Here is a 16,037-nt window from a genome sequence, read left to right on the forward strand (position 1 = left end):
TCTGGAGCGTCCACACCTACCTTTTTGTACAAGGGCTGTAGCGCAAAAAGAAGTTATTCATTGTGTGGAGAGGAATAACTCTACCAGCAAAAGCCCTCTGTTCTGTCAATTTTTTTGTGCAAAAACACGCTTGAGGTGTAGACACTCCGCCAGTGTTTGCACAAAAACGACTGTTTTTGCACAAAAACCGTGTAGTGTAGAAATAGCCTTTGAGTATTCGAGGATGCATTTTATCGGGCCCTGATGACTTGCAGGCATCTAACTTTTCTAAGAGATTTTTAGCTTGTTCTTTTTTTATTTTACCTTCTAAACCTACCCCATTCACACTAGTTTTCACTATGCAGAGACTCAAACTGCCACTGAAACAGCAGAAATAATTAATTATCTTTGGAAGAGGTGTATTTGTAATTTAATTCATCCAACTGCTCTTCATTTAATGGAAAAATTTACTTGCAGATAAACTGAGTTACGGGTGTGAGATACAAAAGAAGTGCTCCTTAAAGAAATCAGTGGTCGAGTTTTGTTCCCTAAATGAAATAATCTGTTAATCTTTCTGCTATAAGAAACAAAGTATAATGTCCAAGAGTAAGAAAAGAAACCAGCTTTCTCACAGACATCTTATTATTGGACTAGGATAATCAATTCATGTATGCCTTCTGTCTGATTTCCTTTCTTTCGCAAATCATCAGGAAGATAAGACAAGCCTCATGTGATTCTTATAGCTTCAAGCTGAGCATATCTAATCTGGTGTTATGATCTCAGAAACATGTAATCTCTCTGTCATTAAAGCTTTTAATAATGGTTGTTGGGGCGTCTACATTTCTGTACTAGGCATAGTAAGAACAGCGCCTGAGACATAAGCCCTTGTATCAGAGAGCTAGTACGAAGCAGAGCCTGCTCACAAAATCTGGCAAGATCAGGGCTAATGTTGCAGAAATGCACATTCCTAAGAAGTGGTAGCCATAGGCCTGGTCTACACCACGAGTCATGCAAATGCATTCTAATATCAATTGGTACCAGAACATCCCAATATCAAAGATGGTACAAAAACATTCCTAAAGGATAAGAGGAACACACTGATTGCCCTTAGAAGATTATATCAAGATGGCAATACATAATAGAGATGCTCTGAGTGAGCCAACATGTACAAGATGATGTCAGTGTGCAATAACTAAGTACATCAGAGGAGGAGTACTAACTTGTTTGTATCAGGGTATAAAGATGTATCTCCGAGGGAGTATTTTTGTAAAGCTGAGAGGAAGAAATGGGAAGTCCTGCCATTCACTGAACTGTCCCTGCGGGCATCCACGTCTTAGTATCCTCATACTAAGCACCTCTGCCAGGGCTCTTACGTTGGTTTGTCAACAACAAATCTGGCCTGATGCCTTCTTCCCTTTATGGATATTGAGGTCATTGAGCAACTCACAAGAGATCTGCAGCAGCACACAAGGGGAACACATGCACACAGCCAAACATCTATCAACATCTCACCACACTTGGCAACAAGGTGAAATTCTCCATCAACATGTGATGTGCTTTCACCTACCTCACAATAATTTGTTGAAGACAGATGTTCAATAATCAAAGAAATGTAGAACATACTTCAACAATCGAGGAATAAGTTTTCCCAGAAGCATCTGAGTTTTTCTCTATCATGGAAAAGATGCAAATTCACTTTTCTATGTGGAATTAAGCCAACAACATTTTCCTTTGGCACTACCCATTCCTGATTTTTTTTTTTTTACTACTTAATTCAAACAAAGTAGTCAAGTCTATCTGTTATTACCATCAAAACACACTTAAAGATTATGCTAAGGCCAGAAGAGATCACTGAAATCACTGGGATCAGAAAGCTCCCCCAAATTAGTTCTAAAACATCATTTTTTTAATCCAATTTTAAAATTGACACTGACAGAAAGTCCACCACAACCCTTAGTAAATTGTTCCCACAGAGTCTCCCTGTTAAGACATCACACCTTATTTCCAGCATGAATTTGTCTGGATTCAACTTCCAGCCACTGGACTGTGTTATGCTTTTCTCAGTTAGATTGAAGAGCCTATTATCAAATATTTGTTCCTCAGGTAGGTACTTACAGACTAATCAAGTCACCCCTTAACCTTCGCTTTGTTAAATTAAATAGATTCAGAGTTCTTTGAATCTATCTCTATAAGGCATAGTAACAGAAAGGTAGCCATGTTAGTCTGATCTTGGTAAAACAAAAAAGCAGTCATGCAGCACTTTAAAGACTAACAAGATAGTTTATTAGGTGATGAGCTTTCGTGGGGCAGACCCACTTCTGAGCTGCTTTTTTTGTTCTATAAGGCATGTTTTCTGATCCTTTATTCATTCTGATGCCATCTCATCATCTGCCATTTTTGCTTGCCACCCACTAGTTCACAGTTTTTCTATCTTCAATCATGCTATAATTAAGTTTCCTGACAAGACTAATATGCGTCTGCACATCTAAGAACTTATTCCACCTTGGGTCTTGAGTTCAGTGCTTACAGGACTGATGGAGCCACCTTCTGCACTTCAAAGAAAACACTCTCTTTAGTAGTTATCTTAAAAAATGAGCTTTTTAATAGCTGTAACACCTGAAAATGCAATGAGTAAACCAAAAGGCTTACTTGCCGACTTTCCTGTGTTCTACAAGAACAAACCATTCAAAAAAATTCAAAGACAGTTTTACTTCTTCAATCTATATTTTTGCTTAACATGGTTTCAGATTTCAATTTCAACCAATTAATATCTTTAATCCATTGCTATGTCTACACTGGCCCCTTTTCCGGAAGGGGCATGGTAATTTTTGAGATCGCAATAGGGAAATGCGCGGGGGATTTAAATATCCCCCGCGGCATTTAAATAAAAATGTCCGCCGCTTTTTTCCGGCTTTTAGAAAAGCCGGAAAAGAGCGTCTACACTGGCTCTTTGAAGTAAGAATAAGAGCCTCCGGAAAAGGGCACTTTTTCCGGAGGATCGGGGCCAATGTAGACGCTCTTTTCCGGCTTTTCTAAAAGCCGGAAAAAAGCGGCGGACATTTTTATTTAAATGCCGCGGGGGATATTTAAATCCCCCGCGCATTTCCCTATTGCGATCTCAAAAATTACCATGCCCCTTCCGGAAAAGGGGCCAGTGTAGACGAGCCCCATGTGTTTCCAAAAGGTATATCCATTATATAGGAAGCTAGATTACACTAATTTGATTTTAAGAGAGCCGAATCATTATTTAGGAAAAATAAAGTCCTTGAGGAAATCACTCAGATTTTATGTATCTTTGATAACAGGCTTGGATAATCTATTTCCAAGCATCTTTTTTCAATTCAGAGATTTTCCAAATGAATGAAACTCTGCACACAGATCAGGAGCTGAAGTCCCATTCTATGAGATTTAAGGCAGCATTTTGGAATGTTTCCATTGTGGAGATTTGCACCTTGATACTCTAGTCATGCTTTTATGAAACACTATACTTTTCATTTGGCATCTCACTGTGACACTCTACAGAGGAGAGCAGTTTAATCACTGCTGAATTAGTGTTTTCCCCATTAGTGTATAGAGCAGGGGTGAGCAAAATGTGGCCGGCAGGTCAGATCCAGCCCACCATCACCATCCTGTGGCCCAATGAGTGCCTCAGGCAGGCTCTCTGCCTTCCTCACTCTTTCATGCCACCTCGAGTAGCTGACTATGGGGGGGAAGGGGGACATGTGCTTTGCATATCATGAGCCCTGCAGATGGTGGGGAGATGCTCTCTGCCCCCAGCCGGAAACTGGCCAATGGGAGCTGTCTGTGCTGTGACAACGCCTGCCCCTTCCAAGGGCTTGCAGCATTCAGAGAGCACATTGCCACCGCATACCTGAGATCCCACTGGGCTGCTGGCCAAGTGCCTCCTACATAAATGCCTCCCAGCTAGAGCCTGTATCTGGCACCCCACTCCTCTGCTCCCCATCCTGCACCCCTACCCGTGAAACCCTAATCTTCTGCATTCCACTCCTGCACCGCTACCACATCCCAGATCTCACACCCCAATCCTCTGCCCCAGGATGCAACAACCTCCTTCACCCAAACTTCCTCCCAGACGCCACACCACCTCCTGCACCCTAATTCCCTATGCCTATCTCCCTTCTGCACCCAACTTCCATCCCAGACCCCTCACCTCCACCATTAATAACATGGAAGTGTGCAGCACTTGACCACTTACCTAATTCTTGGAGTGGTCCTCCATCAACAAATTATTGCCCACCCCCAGTACATAGTTTGTCCTAGGTAAGCTGCCACAAGTGGGTATATGAAGAAGCAATTCTCAAAAGAGAAAGAGCAATTATTTATCAGTAACTGCTGGGCTCCAAGAGTATCACCTCTACATATTCACCACTCTGCCCCTCTTTCTCTACTTCCTCAGAGACTTCCTGGGATTCTGTAGGGTTTGGGGTTTTTTTATTTTGTTTTGTTTTTTTGTTCCACAGTACTTAAAATTTATTTATCCATGGTAATAAAGTCCCAACCACATACAAAGTAGCTAATGGACTGAGGAAAAAAGGGGGTGAGAGAAACTGGCACTAAACAATCTAGCACTCTTGTCTTTGACAAGGCAAGCACACACGCTGCTTGGAACTTTCTGACTAGTTTGGAAGAACCCGCTGCAAAAGAAACCTGAGGAGGTGGAGGTCTTCTCCTGTTATTCTTGCCCATTTTTCTGGAGCACTCCAGCTATCTAGGAAGGGAAAATGGGTAAGACTGAGGGCAGGATTGGGTTTTTTTAGGGAAAGGATGTAAATTCCCAATTACTTCAGAATGGACTTCGAGTCTTTGAAATTGTGAAGCTTCTCATCAGTCTTCTGTGAGAAAAAGGTAGGATCCTCAAAGGGGAGTTCCTCGATAGTATGCAGATCCTCCGGTGGAGAAATCCAATGATAAAAGGCATGAACTCCTGTGTATCATTATCACAGATGCCAGGGCCTGGCTGCCACATCTTAGGCCCTTTGAAAAGAGGTCCTTTGCCCTAAGACAGGCTGGAACACCTGCCTGGCATTCTCTGGAAACTTCAGTATATTGCTCCAAAGGGAGAAATTGCTGCTCCAGAGGGAGAAACTGCATCTAGGTAGCAAGGCTTGCTAGTTAGAGGTATGACCTCAGACTCATAGACTCGTAGACTTCAAGGTCAGAAGGGACCATTATGATCATCTAGTCTGACCCCCTGCTCAGTGCAGGCCACAGAATCTCACCCACCCCCTCCTAGAATAATCCTCTCACCTATATCTCAGATATTGAAGCCTTCAAATACTTTGAAGACCCCAAGATGCAGAGAATTCTCCAGCTGTGATCTGTACCCCATGCTACAGAGGAAGGCGAAAAACCTCCAGGGCCTCTGCCAAACTACCCTGGAGGAAAATTCCTTCCCGACCCCAAATATGGCGATCAGCTAAACCCTGAGCATGTGGCCAAGACTCACCAGCCAGACACCCAGAAAGTTCTCTATAGTAACTGCTATCATCCCTCCATTGACCTATTTCCCACTGATAATGAATGGTCAATTAGTTACCAAGATCATGTTGTCTCATCAAACCATCCCCCTCATAAACCCATCTAGTTTAATCTTGAAGCCAGATAGATCTTTTGCCCCCACTACTTCCCTTGGAAGGCCGTTCCAGAACCTCACTCCTCTAATGGTTAGAAACCTTCGTCTAATCTCAAGTCTAAACTTCCTACTAGCCAGCTTATATCCATTTGTTCTTGTGTCCAAATTGGTATTAAGCTTAAATAATTCCTCTCCCTCCCTGGTATTTATCCCTCTAATATATTTAAAGAGTGCAATCATGTCCCCCCTCAGCTTTCTTTTGGTTAAGATAAACAAGCCAAGTTCCTTGAGTCTCCTTTCATAAGACAGGTTTTCCATTCCTCTGATCATCCTAGTGGCCCTTCTTTGTACCTGTTCCAGTCTGAATTCATCCTTCTTAAACATGGGAGACCAGAACTGCACACAGTATTCCAAATGGGGTCTCACCAATGCCTTGTATAATGGCACTAACACCTCCTTATCCCTACTGGTAATACCTCGCCTAATACATCCCAAGACCGTATTAGCCTTTTTCACAGCCATGTCACAATGGCGGCTCATAGTCATCCTATAATCAACCAGGACTCCGAGGTCCTTCTCCTCCTCCGTTAATTCTAACTGATGTGTCCTCAGCTTATAACTAAAATTCTTGTTATTAATCCCTAAATGCATAAACTTACACTTCTCACTATTAAATTTCATCCTATTGCTATCACTCCAATTTACAAGGTCATCCAGATCTTCAATATCCCGATCCTTTTCTGAATTGGCAATACCTCCCAACTTTGTGTCATCCGCACATTTTATCAGGACACTTCCACTTTTGGTGCCAAGGTCAGCGATAAAAAGATTAAATAAAATTGGCCCCAAAAGCTGGTCCCTGAGGAACTCCGCTAGTAACCTTCCTCCAACCTGACAGTTCACCTTTCAATATGACTCGTTGTAGTCTCCCCTTTAACCAGTTGCTTATCCACCTCTCAACTTTCATATTAATCCCTATGTTTTCCAATTTAACCAATAATACCCCATGTGGTACTATATCAAATGCCTTACTAAAGTCGAGATAGATTAGATCCACGGCATTTCCTTTATCTAAAAAATCTGTTACTTTCTCAAAAAAGGAGATCAGGTTGGTTTGACATGATCTACCTTTTGTAAAACCATGTTGTAATTTGTCCCAATTGCCATTAGCCTCAATGTCTCTAACTACTTTCTCCTTCAACATTTTTTCCAATATCTTGCATACTACAGATGTCAAACTAACAGGCCTATAGTTACCCGGGTCGCTTTTTTTCCCTTTCTTAAAAATAGGAACTATATTAGCAATTCTCCAATCAAATGGTACAACCCCTGAGTTTAGAGATTTATTTAAAAAAATTGCTAATGGACTTGCAATTTCATGTGCCAGTTCCTTTAATATTCTTGGATGAAGATTATCTGGGTCCCCCGATTTACTCCCATTAAGCTGTTCAAGTTTGGCTTTTACCTCGGATATGTTAATATCTACCTCCATATCCTTAGTCCCATTTGTTATGTTACCATTATCCCTAAGCTCTTCATTAGCCTCATTAAAGACTGAAGCAAAGTATTTGTTTAGATATTGGGCCATTCCTAGATTATCCATAACCTCCACTCCATCCTTAGAAATCAGCAGTCCTACTTCTTCTTTTTTTGTTTTTTTCCTATTTATATGGCTATAAAACCTTTTACTATTGGTTTTAATTCCCTTTGCAAGGTCCAACTCTACCTGACTTTTAGCTTGTTTCACTTTGTCCCTACATGCTCTAACCTCAATAAGGTAGCTTTCTTTACTGATCCCTCCCATTTTCCACTCCTTATATGCTTTCTGCTTTTTCTTAATCACCTCTCTGAGATGCTTGCTCATCCAGCTTGGTCTAACACACCTGCCTATAAATTTTTTCCCTTTTCTTGGGATACAGGCTTCTGACAGCTTCTGCAACTTTAACTTAAAATAATTCCAGGCCTCCTCCACCTCAAGATCCATAATTTCTTTAGTCCAGTCAACTTCCCTAACTAATTTCCTTAATTTATTAAAGTTAGCCCTTTTGAAATCAAAAACCCTAGTCTCAGATTTATTTTGTTTATCCTTCCATTTAATTTGAACTGAATTAGTTCATGATCACTCGAGCCAAGGTTGTCCCCTTCAACCATTTCATCTATGAGGTCCACACTACTCACCAAAACCAAATCTAAAATAGCATCCCCCCTTGATGGTTCAGCAACTATTTGATGAAGGAATTCATCAGCTATCACATCTAGGAAAATCTGAGCCCTATTATTATTACTAGCACTTGTTCTCCAGTCTATATCTGGAAAGTTGAAATCTCCCATGATTACGCAGTTTCCATGAGTATTTACTTCATTAAAAACATTAAATAGGTCTCTATCCATATCCAAATTGGATCCTGGTGGTCTATAACACACCCCAAGCACTATCCCAGGGGAGGATCTGACAGTTTTCTTTCCCAATGTGATTTTTGCCCAAACAGACTCTGTCTTCTCCATTCCATCACTTTTTATTTCTTTACAATCTACCTCATCTTTGATATACAATGCGACTCCACCACCTTTACCCTTATTTCTGTCTTTCCTAAACAGCACATACCCTTCAATACCTGTACTCCAGTCATGCCTAGTATTCCACCATGTTTCTGTTATTCCTATAATATCTGGTTTCACTTCCTGGACCAATAGCTCTAGTTCCTCCATTTTGTTAACTAGGCTCCTCGCATTGGTGTACAAACATCTTAATTTTTGCTGTTTGGCCTCACTCACATTCTTTACCCAATTTGGCACGGACATTGTACCTCCAATATGACCTATTAGACTAGCATCCACCCTACCCTTCCTCATGTACATTCTCCTACCCCCAGCTATATCCTTTCTTACTTCATTTTCCTCCCTCTCAGTGTTAAAATCCGGCGTAGAGATTACCTGGACATCTCCCAACCGTCTCCCCCAAATTCCTAGTTTAAAGCTCTCTTAATCAGTTGAGCCAGCCTCCATCCTAGAAGTCTATTTCTGTTGAGGTTCCTTCCAGTTCTAGTATTCTGTGAAATTGAAGACCTGCAGTAGAATAAAGGCTTCTACCGAAAAGGTCCAGTCTCTTTACCTCTTTATCTTTTGGGATGGTAGTAGACTATCTTCAATGTGCCCTGCCATTTAGGAGAAGAAGGAGGTACTTCAAAGCAGCAGTGCTGCACAGAGCTTGGGGTCAACTGATCTGTGTGGTGCTGCCACTTTGAATGCCATAGGCTCCTCACAGCATTTCAAAGCAGCACAGCTGCTTGGAGCCCAGGATCAGCTGGGAAGTCCCCAGCTGACCCTGGGCTCCCTGCAGTGCTGCCACTTTTAAATGCTGTGGGGAGTGCCACCTCGAGCCTGGGATCAACTGGGAGTCCCCAGCTGACCCCGGGCTCAGTGCATTTCAAAGCGGCAGCACTGCAGGGAGCCCAGGATCAGCAGGGGAGTCTCCAACTGACCCAGGGCTTCTGAGCTTTCACCTTTAAGTGTAGCAACAACCCTAGGGCTGGTGCTAAGTTCAAAGGTGGAGGCACTCTATCAATTAATCAGTCAATGCAAAAGTGGACTTAATCGTGATGAAGTTTGGTTGGGGCACTACCAACTTAACAGCAGATGAAGGTGCAAACAGCTCTTTGTGTAGACTCCTATGTCAGGAAGGATACTATCAATTGACTTTGATTCTTATCTGCTTCGTTTTAACTACCTAATCTTCAGATACTTACTGATTCCCTCTAGCTCCCTGTCTCCCACCTCTCTCCTTTTTTCCCCTCCGCTTCCCCTCGCCTATTTATTTTGGGTCTGCACATCCTAAACTCATAATTCCGGTGATCTGAAGAAGCAAGCTGTACCCACAAAAAATCTACATGTTTTGTTGGTCTGGTAGCACTTTATAGACTATTTGTTGTTTTTTTCTGTACAGACTAACTTGGCTACCCCCTGAAGCTTCTCAACTATTTGATTAGTCAATTACACGATACTTAACATCCTTAATGGAGACAGGCCTGGAGGCATGCCCAATAGGTCCAAACAATGACCTGGTGAACAGAAGAGCATTTTAACCCAAGGAATCATGAAGCTTCAAGGATACTTTGGCTCTTCCTCTACTTCGGCTATTTAAAAAGGACATTCTCCATCTACAGAGGAAGATTCAAATAGCATCATTCCCTACTGTTCTCTTCACCCTCCACATCTTTGGCCAGTGACCAGTTTTGCAGCCTCATAAGAGACAAACTTTTTCCAGTAAATTATGAGGTTTATCATGGGATATTAGTGTCTCAGGAGATTACAACATGAAATAGAACATGGAATGCAGCAGGCAGAAGCAAAGTGTCAGTACAGAGAAATGGGGTGGGGAAGGCAGGAAATCTTACTTCCACTCATTAGTAATCACCTATCAAGTCATTACCTCAGGGAGGGCCCTTCTGGCATAATCTCCTGCCAATGATATGTACAACTAAGATAAAACTGAAGTCCTGACACTCTTCTCTCTCAACACTACCAACACAATAGGTCTAAAAGTTAGAGCATTCTACTTTTCTACTTATTGTAATATAAATATCATATACATACAGGAGAGCAAGATAACTTTTAAAAAACTTGAGTGGATAGCTCATCAGAAGCTCCATATTCTGGTGATATCCTTGAACAACCACATTTATAATCCATGGGGTTGCATAGTTCAATAACTCCCACTACAAACTCTACCAAAGAATGATGTCTCTATTCTTTATGCTGATATGCTGTGTGAAGCTGAAACTGCTTTTCTAACTCATCCAAAGTCTGAAGAATAGCAGTCCCAAATGCCTTTCCAATATGGAAACATCGCCTCCTGCTTGTTTAAGCAAAATTAATATATGTCAGCTGTAAGTAATTTTATTTTCTGGTAAAATAACTCCATCTGTACGCTGCCAATGCAATAGCGAGCCGCATGTACTTTTAAAGAAGGCTGGTTCGTTGCCTTCTGAAAGAGAGCTATGGTGCAATCATTAAGAAACAAAGCAGTATCAATGGGGCAGTGATGCATGCTGGCAACACTTTTGTGACTACCTGTTATGAATCTTTCCAATGTTCAGATGTTAATTCAGCTTTCCACATCTCAGACCACTTACAGCTTGAAGAAAATGTGCTCAGTCATCAGTGGGCACACCACATTGGGACTGGGATGGAGGGAAAGGGAATTCCAGCAGCACTGCTTTTACAATATTCCCTGCCAGATCATTCTAAGCATGGCACGGCTTGTGGGGGAAGCTGCTCTTTTCTGCTTTGTAAGACAGAAGTAAGGTGCTTTAACTGGGAGTTTATTGGATAAGAGGAAAATAAGAGAATGAACGACAAAAAATGCTGGAGCAGAAGCTGCTAGGGGAACTCTCTCTGATCCGGCGATCAACAGAAATATTTTTTTTCCAAATGAACCTCCACAAGAGCTATTTAATTAGAAATGTTGGCCTTGGCCTTGGGAGCCGAGCTTGCCTCTGTACTCGGCTCTGCCCTATGGCAGCAGCATACTGCATTACTAATGTGGCAAAGTGCTACTGAACATGGAACAGGAATATATATTTCAAAACCCAGTAATTCTGTCTCAAAAATCTCCACTAGTATAATGGACAAACCAAACTTTGGGAGAAATATACAGTTACCATATGCTACCAAGGAAGCATTATCTTTGGGAACTCATGGAGAATGGGAGAGAAAACAGAGGACTGGAAAAGGGCAAAAGAGGAAAAAGGACAACTCAAGAAATTATAGATAAGGGATGTTAAATGGAAATGTGTAACTGCTGAAATTTTTAGTGGTTACACGTTTACATGCAGGGGGGCCAGCTCCATAGAAGGTGGAGCACGCACTGGCTTCCTGCGACACCAGCTCATGCGAAGTTGCCTGCCCCTCCTCCCGCATCATTGGCATCAGCACGGGGGAAGAAGGGAAGGAGGAGTCAGGCAGGAGCTGGTGCTTGTGGGGAGCCTGCTTAAAAGCCAGCTTCTCATTAGCACTGGCTCCCACCTGCTTCCCAGCCCAACCCTCATTCTGCTGCAGAGGAAACAGCAAGGGAGGGAGGGGCTTACATGTAACTGTTTAAACATGTATACTAACACATCCCTATAACAGACTAGTCAGCTGAATTTCAGTACTCAAAAAGGTTAATGAAACAAATAAGCATACAACTTGTAAACATTTAGAAGAAAATAAGCTGATACACAAATCATGTCAAACTAATCTAGCATCCTTCTTTGATAGGATAACAAGCCGCGAGGATACAAAGAAGCAGTAAATATGATATATCAACTTTAGTAAGTCTTTTGATATTGTTTCATATGATCTTATAAATAAACTAGAGAAATATAGCTTAGACCAGTGGTTCTCAAACTTATTCAACTGTACCCCTCTTCTTTTTTTATCTAGCAGTTTTCATCCTCACCCCACCACACCAATACATCATATATATAGTAGCCCAATGGCTGAGACTCTGTAACACTGAAATGCTGGCTGTTCCCTCTGGGCAGCGTTGTTGCCTGAGTCATGTCCTTCGCCTCCCGCCGTGGTGCTCGGCTGACTTCTGCACCGCTCAGCCAGGCTGTCGTGGAGGAGCAAGCGGCGCAAGAGGACATTTGGGTCTCGCACTCCCCATGCAGCACCCCCATGCTTCGGCTGAGCGGCACAGAAGTCAACCGAGCACCACAGCGGGAGACGAAGGGGGGCGGGACATGCGGTGTGACAGCGGCTCCAGGCCCCGCCCCCTGGCCGTGAATGTCACTGCCCCACCCCCTTCGCCTCCCACCATGGCGCTTGGCTGACTTCTGCGCCACTCAGCCAGGCTGTTGTGTGGAAGCAAGTGGCACAAGCGACCATTTGGGCTCCGCGGTCCCCCGAGTGAGAGGCAGGAGGGGGAGGAGAAGAGAAAGAGAGAGACAGAGAGAGAGGGGCAGGAGGTGGAGAAGAGCTGAGAGAGAGAGGGAGGCAGTAGGAGGAGGGGGGAGAGAGAGAGAGACCCGAGGCTCAGGAGAAAAGACTGATGTGGAGGAGAGACCTGAAAATCCCATCTTATGATGGGCTAATTGGCTAGCATACCAATAAAAACCAACATGCAACTCCCACCAAATATTAAAATCAGCGATGCATTGATTCAAACAGAACCAACAATCCATTGTACCAAGAGCAAAAGCAAAGCAGTGATTGTGGTTAATGCTTACAATTACATATCCACATTGCAGCATAGAAAATGTATTAACATAAAGATGGAAAAGATCTTGCATAATACACAAGCTTGCCAGAGAATGGAGAAAAAGCACAATGCCTTTTGAGCAAAATGGACAGAGCACCCACCAAGGACCTGATATGTCAAAAGGAATCCGCGCTGCTAGCTATTCATTGCTGTGGGTAAAACATACAACAGTTAGCTTTTTTTCTTAAAGCTTCTCGTGCTCCCCCAGGATACATTCCATGTCCCCCAGTTCAAGAACTTGTGAACTAGATGAACCTACTCTAAGATGGGGCAGAATCGGTTGGAAAACCATACTCAAAGAGTAGTTATCAATGATGTGTTTGTTAATTCAGAGATAATACTGTAGGACTGGAGAATAGTAAACACTGTAACTATATTTAAGAAACAGAAAAATAACAGATCCAGGCGATTACAGATGTAATAGTATTCAATGTTTGGAATACACTGTGAAGGAAAGCATGATTAAATTTACGGAGGTAAATGAAAAAGGGGATGTAATGTAACTTGGGTTTAAACCCACAGGTAGATTGTGCTAGAGAAACCTAATTTATTTCTTTGAGAAAGTAATTGACTTTATAGCTAAGGGAAACACAATACATTTAATATACCACATGGGAAACTTAGTTAAATTAGAGAAGATGGAGATTATCACAAGAACTGTAAAGTGGGTAAGTATTTTGCTAATGGGGAAAAAGCATCAGGTTGTGCTGAAACGTGAACTATCAGACTGGAGAGAGATCACCAATGGAATTCCTCATGGATCAATCTTGGGCCCAATCTTATTTAATATTTTTACTAATGACCCAACACAAAAAGGAAGAGTGTTAAAATAAAATTGGCTGATGATATAGGGGAGGTATCATCATACAGAGGAGGATTGGAATATGATACAGGAAAATCTGGATGACCTTGAATGCTGGAGTAACAGAAATAGGATGAAATTTAATAATGCAAAGTGCAAGATCAAGCATACAGGATCTAATAAGAATTTCTGCTACCACTGGGGACTTATAAACTGGAAGCAACTGAGAGAGTTGATTGATCAGAGGATGACAAAGAGCCATCAATATGATACATCTGCATAAAAGGCAAATGTAATCCTAGGATGTACCAGATCAAACATTTTCAGTAGGGCCAGAAAAAAATTAATGGCATTCTACAAGGCACTTGTAAGACCTCATCTGAAATTCTGTAAACAATGTTCTGTGCAACCATGTTCGAGAGAGTTTAATTCAAAGTGAAACAGGTCCAGAAAAGAACAATCAGTATTATCAGGGGGACAGAGAGACCACCAGGAAGATAAAAGAGAGTGTTGGTACAACAACAATGGACATAAACTGGCTATTAACAATTTCAAACTGGAAATTAGAAGAGGAGTGAGTGAATGTCCACCCAATAGGAGCTGTCAGAGCAAACAATGAGTTTTAAAATTAAAAAATGAGTTTTAAGAGAGAACTGGACAAACTTATGAGTGGGGTTGCATGATGGGGTTGCTCATTGTGGGTGCAAACAGGGCTCAATAAACCTAGAAGTTCCTTCCAATGTAAAGCTCATGTTTCAGAGTCAGCAAGGGATTTCCCTTCCTCTGCGTGCTTACCTTGCTAGTTTTTGCTCATATCCTCAAGGTCTAACTAATCCATATATGTAGCATCAGGAAGGAATTTTCTCCTAAATCAGATTGGCAATGACCGTGGGGTATTTTTGCCTTCCTTTGCAACATGTGAGTATCTGGTAAGATCATGTGAGTATAGCTTTGTGCAAGGTTTCAAAATGGAAGTGTGGACCGCTTTTGAATTGTTTAGAGGTCCACAAATGAAAAACAGATAAAACACACTGCTCTATATTAAGAAGAGGTCCTTTTTAAAGGTTTTCTAATAATACATATATAATGGTGAATAATATAATTTAAAACGTTTAAAGTGCTACCTTACCTTATGAAGGCAATTTTTCAGAAAATAAAAAATTATATTATAATACTCTTAATAAAGAGTATTATATTATACTCTTTATTAAGATCATAAAATATAATTTATAGCCTAGAAAACATTAGCATCCTCTTAAACATTAGACTGACAGAAAAGGGTTAATACAAGGATTAATAGAATTAAATTAAGAAAAGGAAAATGTAGGACATAAATTCCAAACAATGGTATCTTCTGGATTGTGGAACAGGCTCCCGAAAGAACTGGGGGAACCTTGTCACTTGAGACAATAAGAGTGAGAGTTGCCAAAATACTAATAAGGTAATGTAACGAATAATTCTGTACTCCCAGGGGTTGGACTGGCTAGCCTTTTACAACATTTCCACATATTCAATTATTACTTTCAGCGGGAAGCACAACATCTAATAAATACCAGACATCCTCTGTTTTCCTTTCTTGTGTTTCTTTAAGATATCAGAGGATGGCTGAGTAAAAGATCATATTATCACAACCAAATCTCTCTAATCTGATGAAGATAACTCCATAAAGCCTGATCCTATGAGGTGCTGAGCATTTCCTCCAGCAAGGCAGTGAGTACTCTAACTTCAATGATGTTAACTAGAGTTGAATGTGCTCTGCAAATTGCAGTAAATTGCAGTAGGGACTTTAAACATTGCAGGATGGAGTTCCATATCTCTACATTGGCACTGGCTACGTGAAATGTGAATGCAGGAAACAATTTTTTTTTAATCACAGAGAAAGATCTTGGGTGCTGAAAAAGGGGAGTTAAAGAGTGTGAGAAAACAAAAACCAAAAGCCAGATATGTTAAATGTTCATAGACCTCTGCAAATCTGAAGATATCCTAGCTCAAAGCAGGGAAACAAACATTTGGGTCTCCTAGCTCAGGCAGAAAGCCAACAAGCACAGGCATGTTGCTTGAAAAGCAGGGTAAGACTGCTTCCTACTGACTGGGGCAGCGGACGGGAGGGGGAAACGCAGATTTACCCACTTCACTGTGTCCCAGTCCAGAGCCCTAACAATGGCAGATTATATATATACACACACACACACACACACACACACACACACACACACACACACACGGACAGTACAAAGCTCAGAGAAATGTGTAGCAATAGTTAGCAGACTGTGTGGGGAAGGGCGGGGGGGGGAGGTTGTATTTCTACATATGCTAGTGATAAGACACAAAGCAAATAACAATTATGTGTTAACAGTGTTCCACTGGATCAATCCATTTTTTGCCTGAGTAGGGGTGCCTCAATCTCTGCTGTTCTTTTT

The 16,037-nt window shown here is 41.6% G+C and overlaps 1 long non-coding RNA gene across 1 annotated transcript in view; it reads right to left on the reverse strand.

The window, feature by feature from the left end:
* LOC142829601 (uncharacterized) overlaps nucleotides 1-15,834 on the reverse strand; it is a 77,747-nt gene extending 61,913 nt beyond the window's left edge. The window contains exon 1 of the long non-coding RNA XR_012904163.2: nucleotides 15,744-15,834. This is a non-coding gene — a long non-coding RNA (uncharacterized LOC142829601). The remainder of the gene's footprint in view (nucleotides 1-15,743) is intronic.
* Between the last annotated feature and the right edge of the window lie 203 nt (nucleotides 15,835-16,037).

Source organism: Pelodiscus sinensis, chromosome 4 (genome assembly GCF_052426305.1).
Source record: "Pelodiscus sinensis isolate ZL-2025 chromosome 4, ASM5242630v1, whole genome shotgun sequence".
In the NCBI taxonomy this organism is placed as follows: Eukaryota; Metazoa; Chordata; order Testudines; family Trionychidae; genus Pelodiscus; species Pelodiscus sinensis.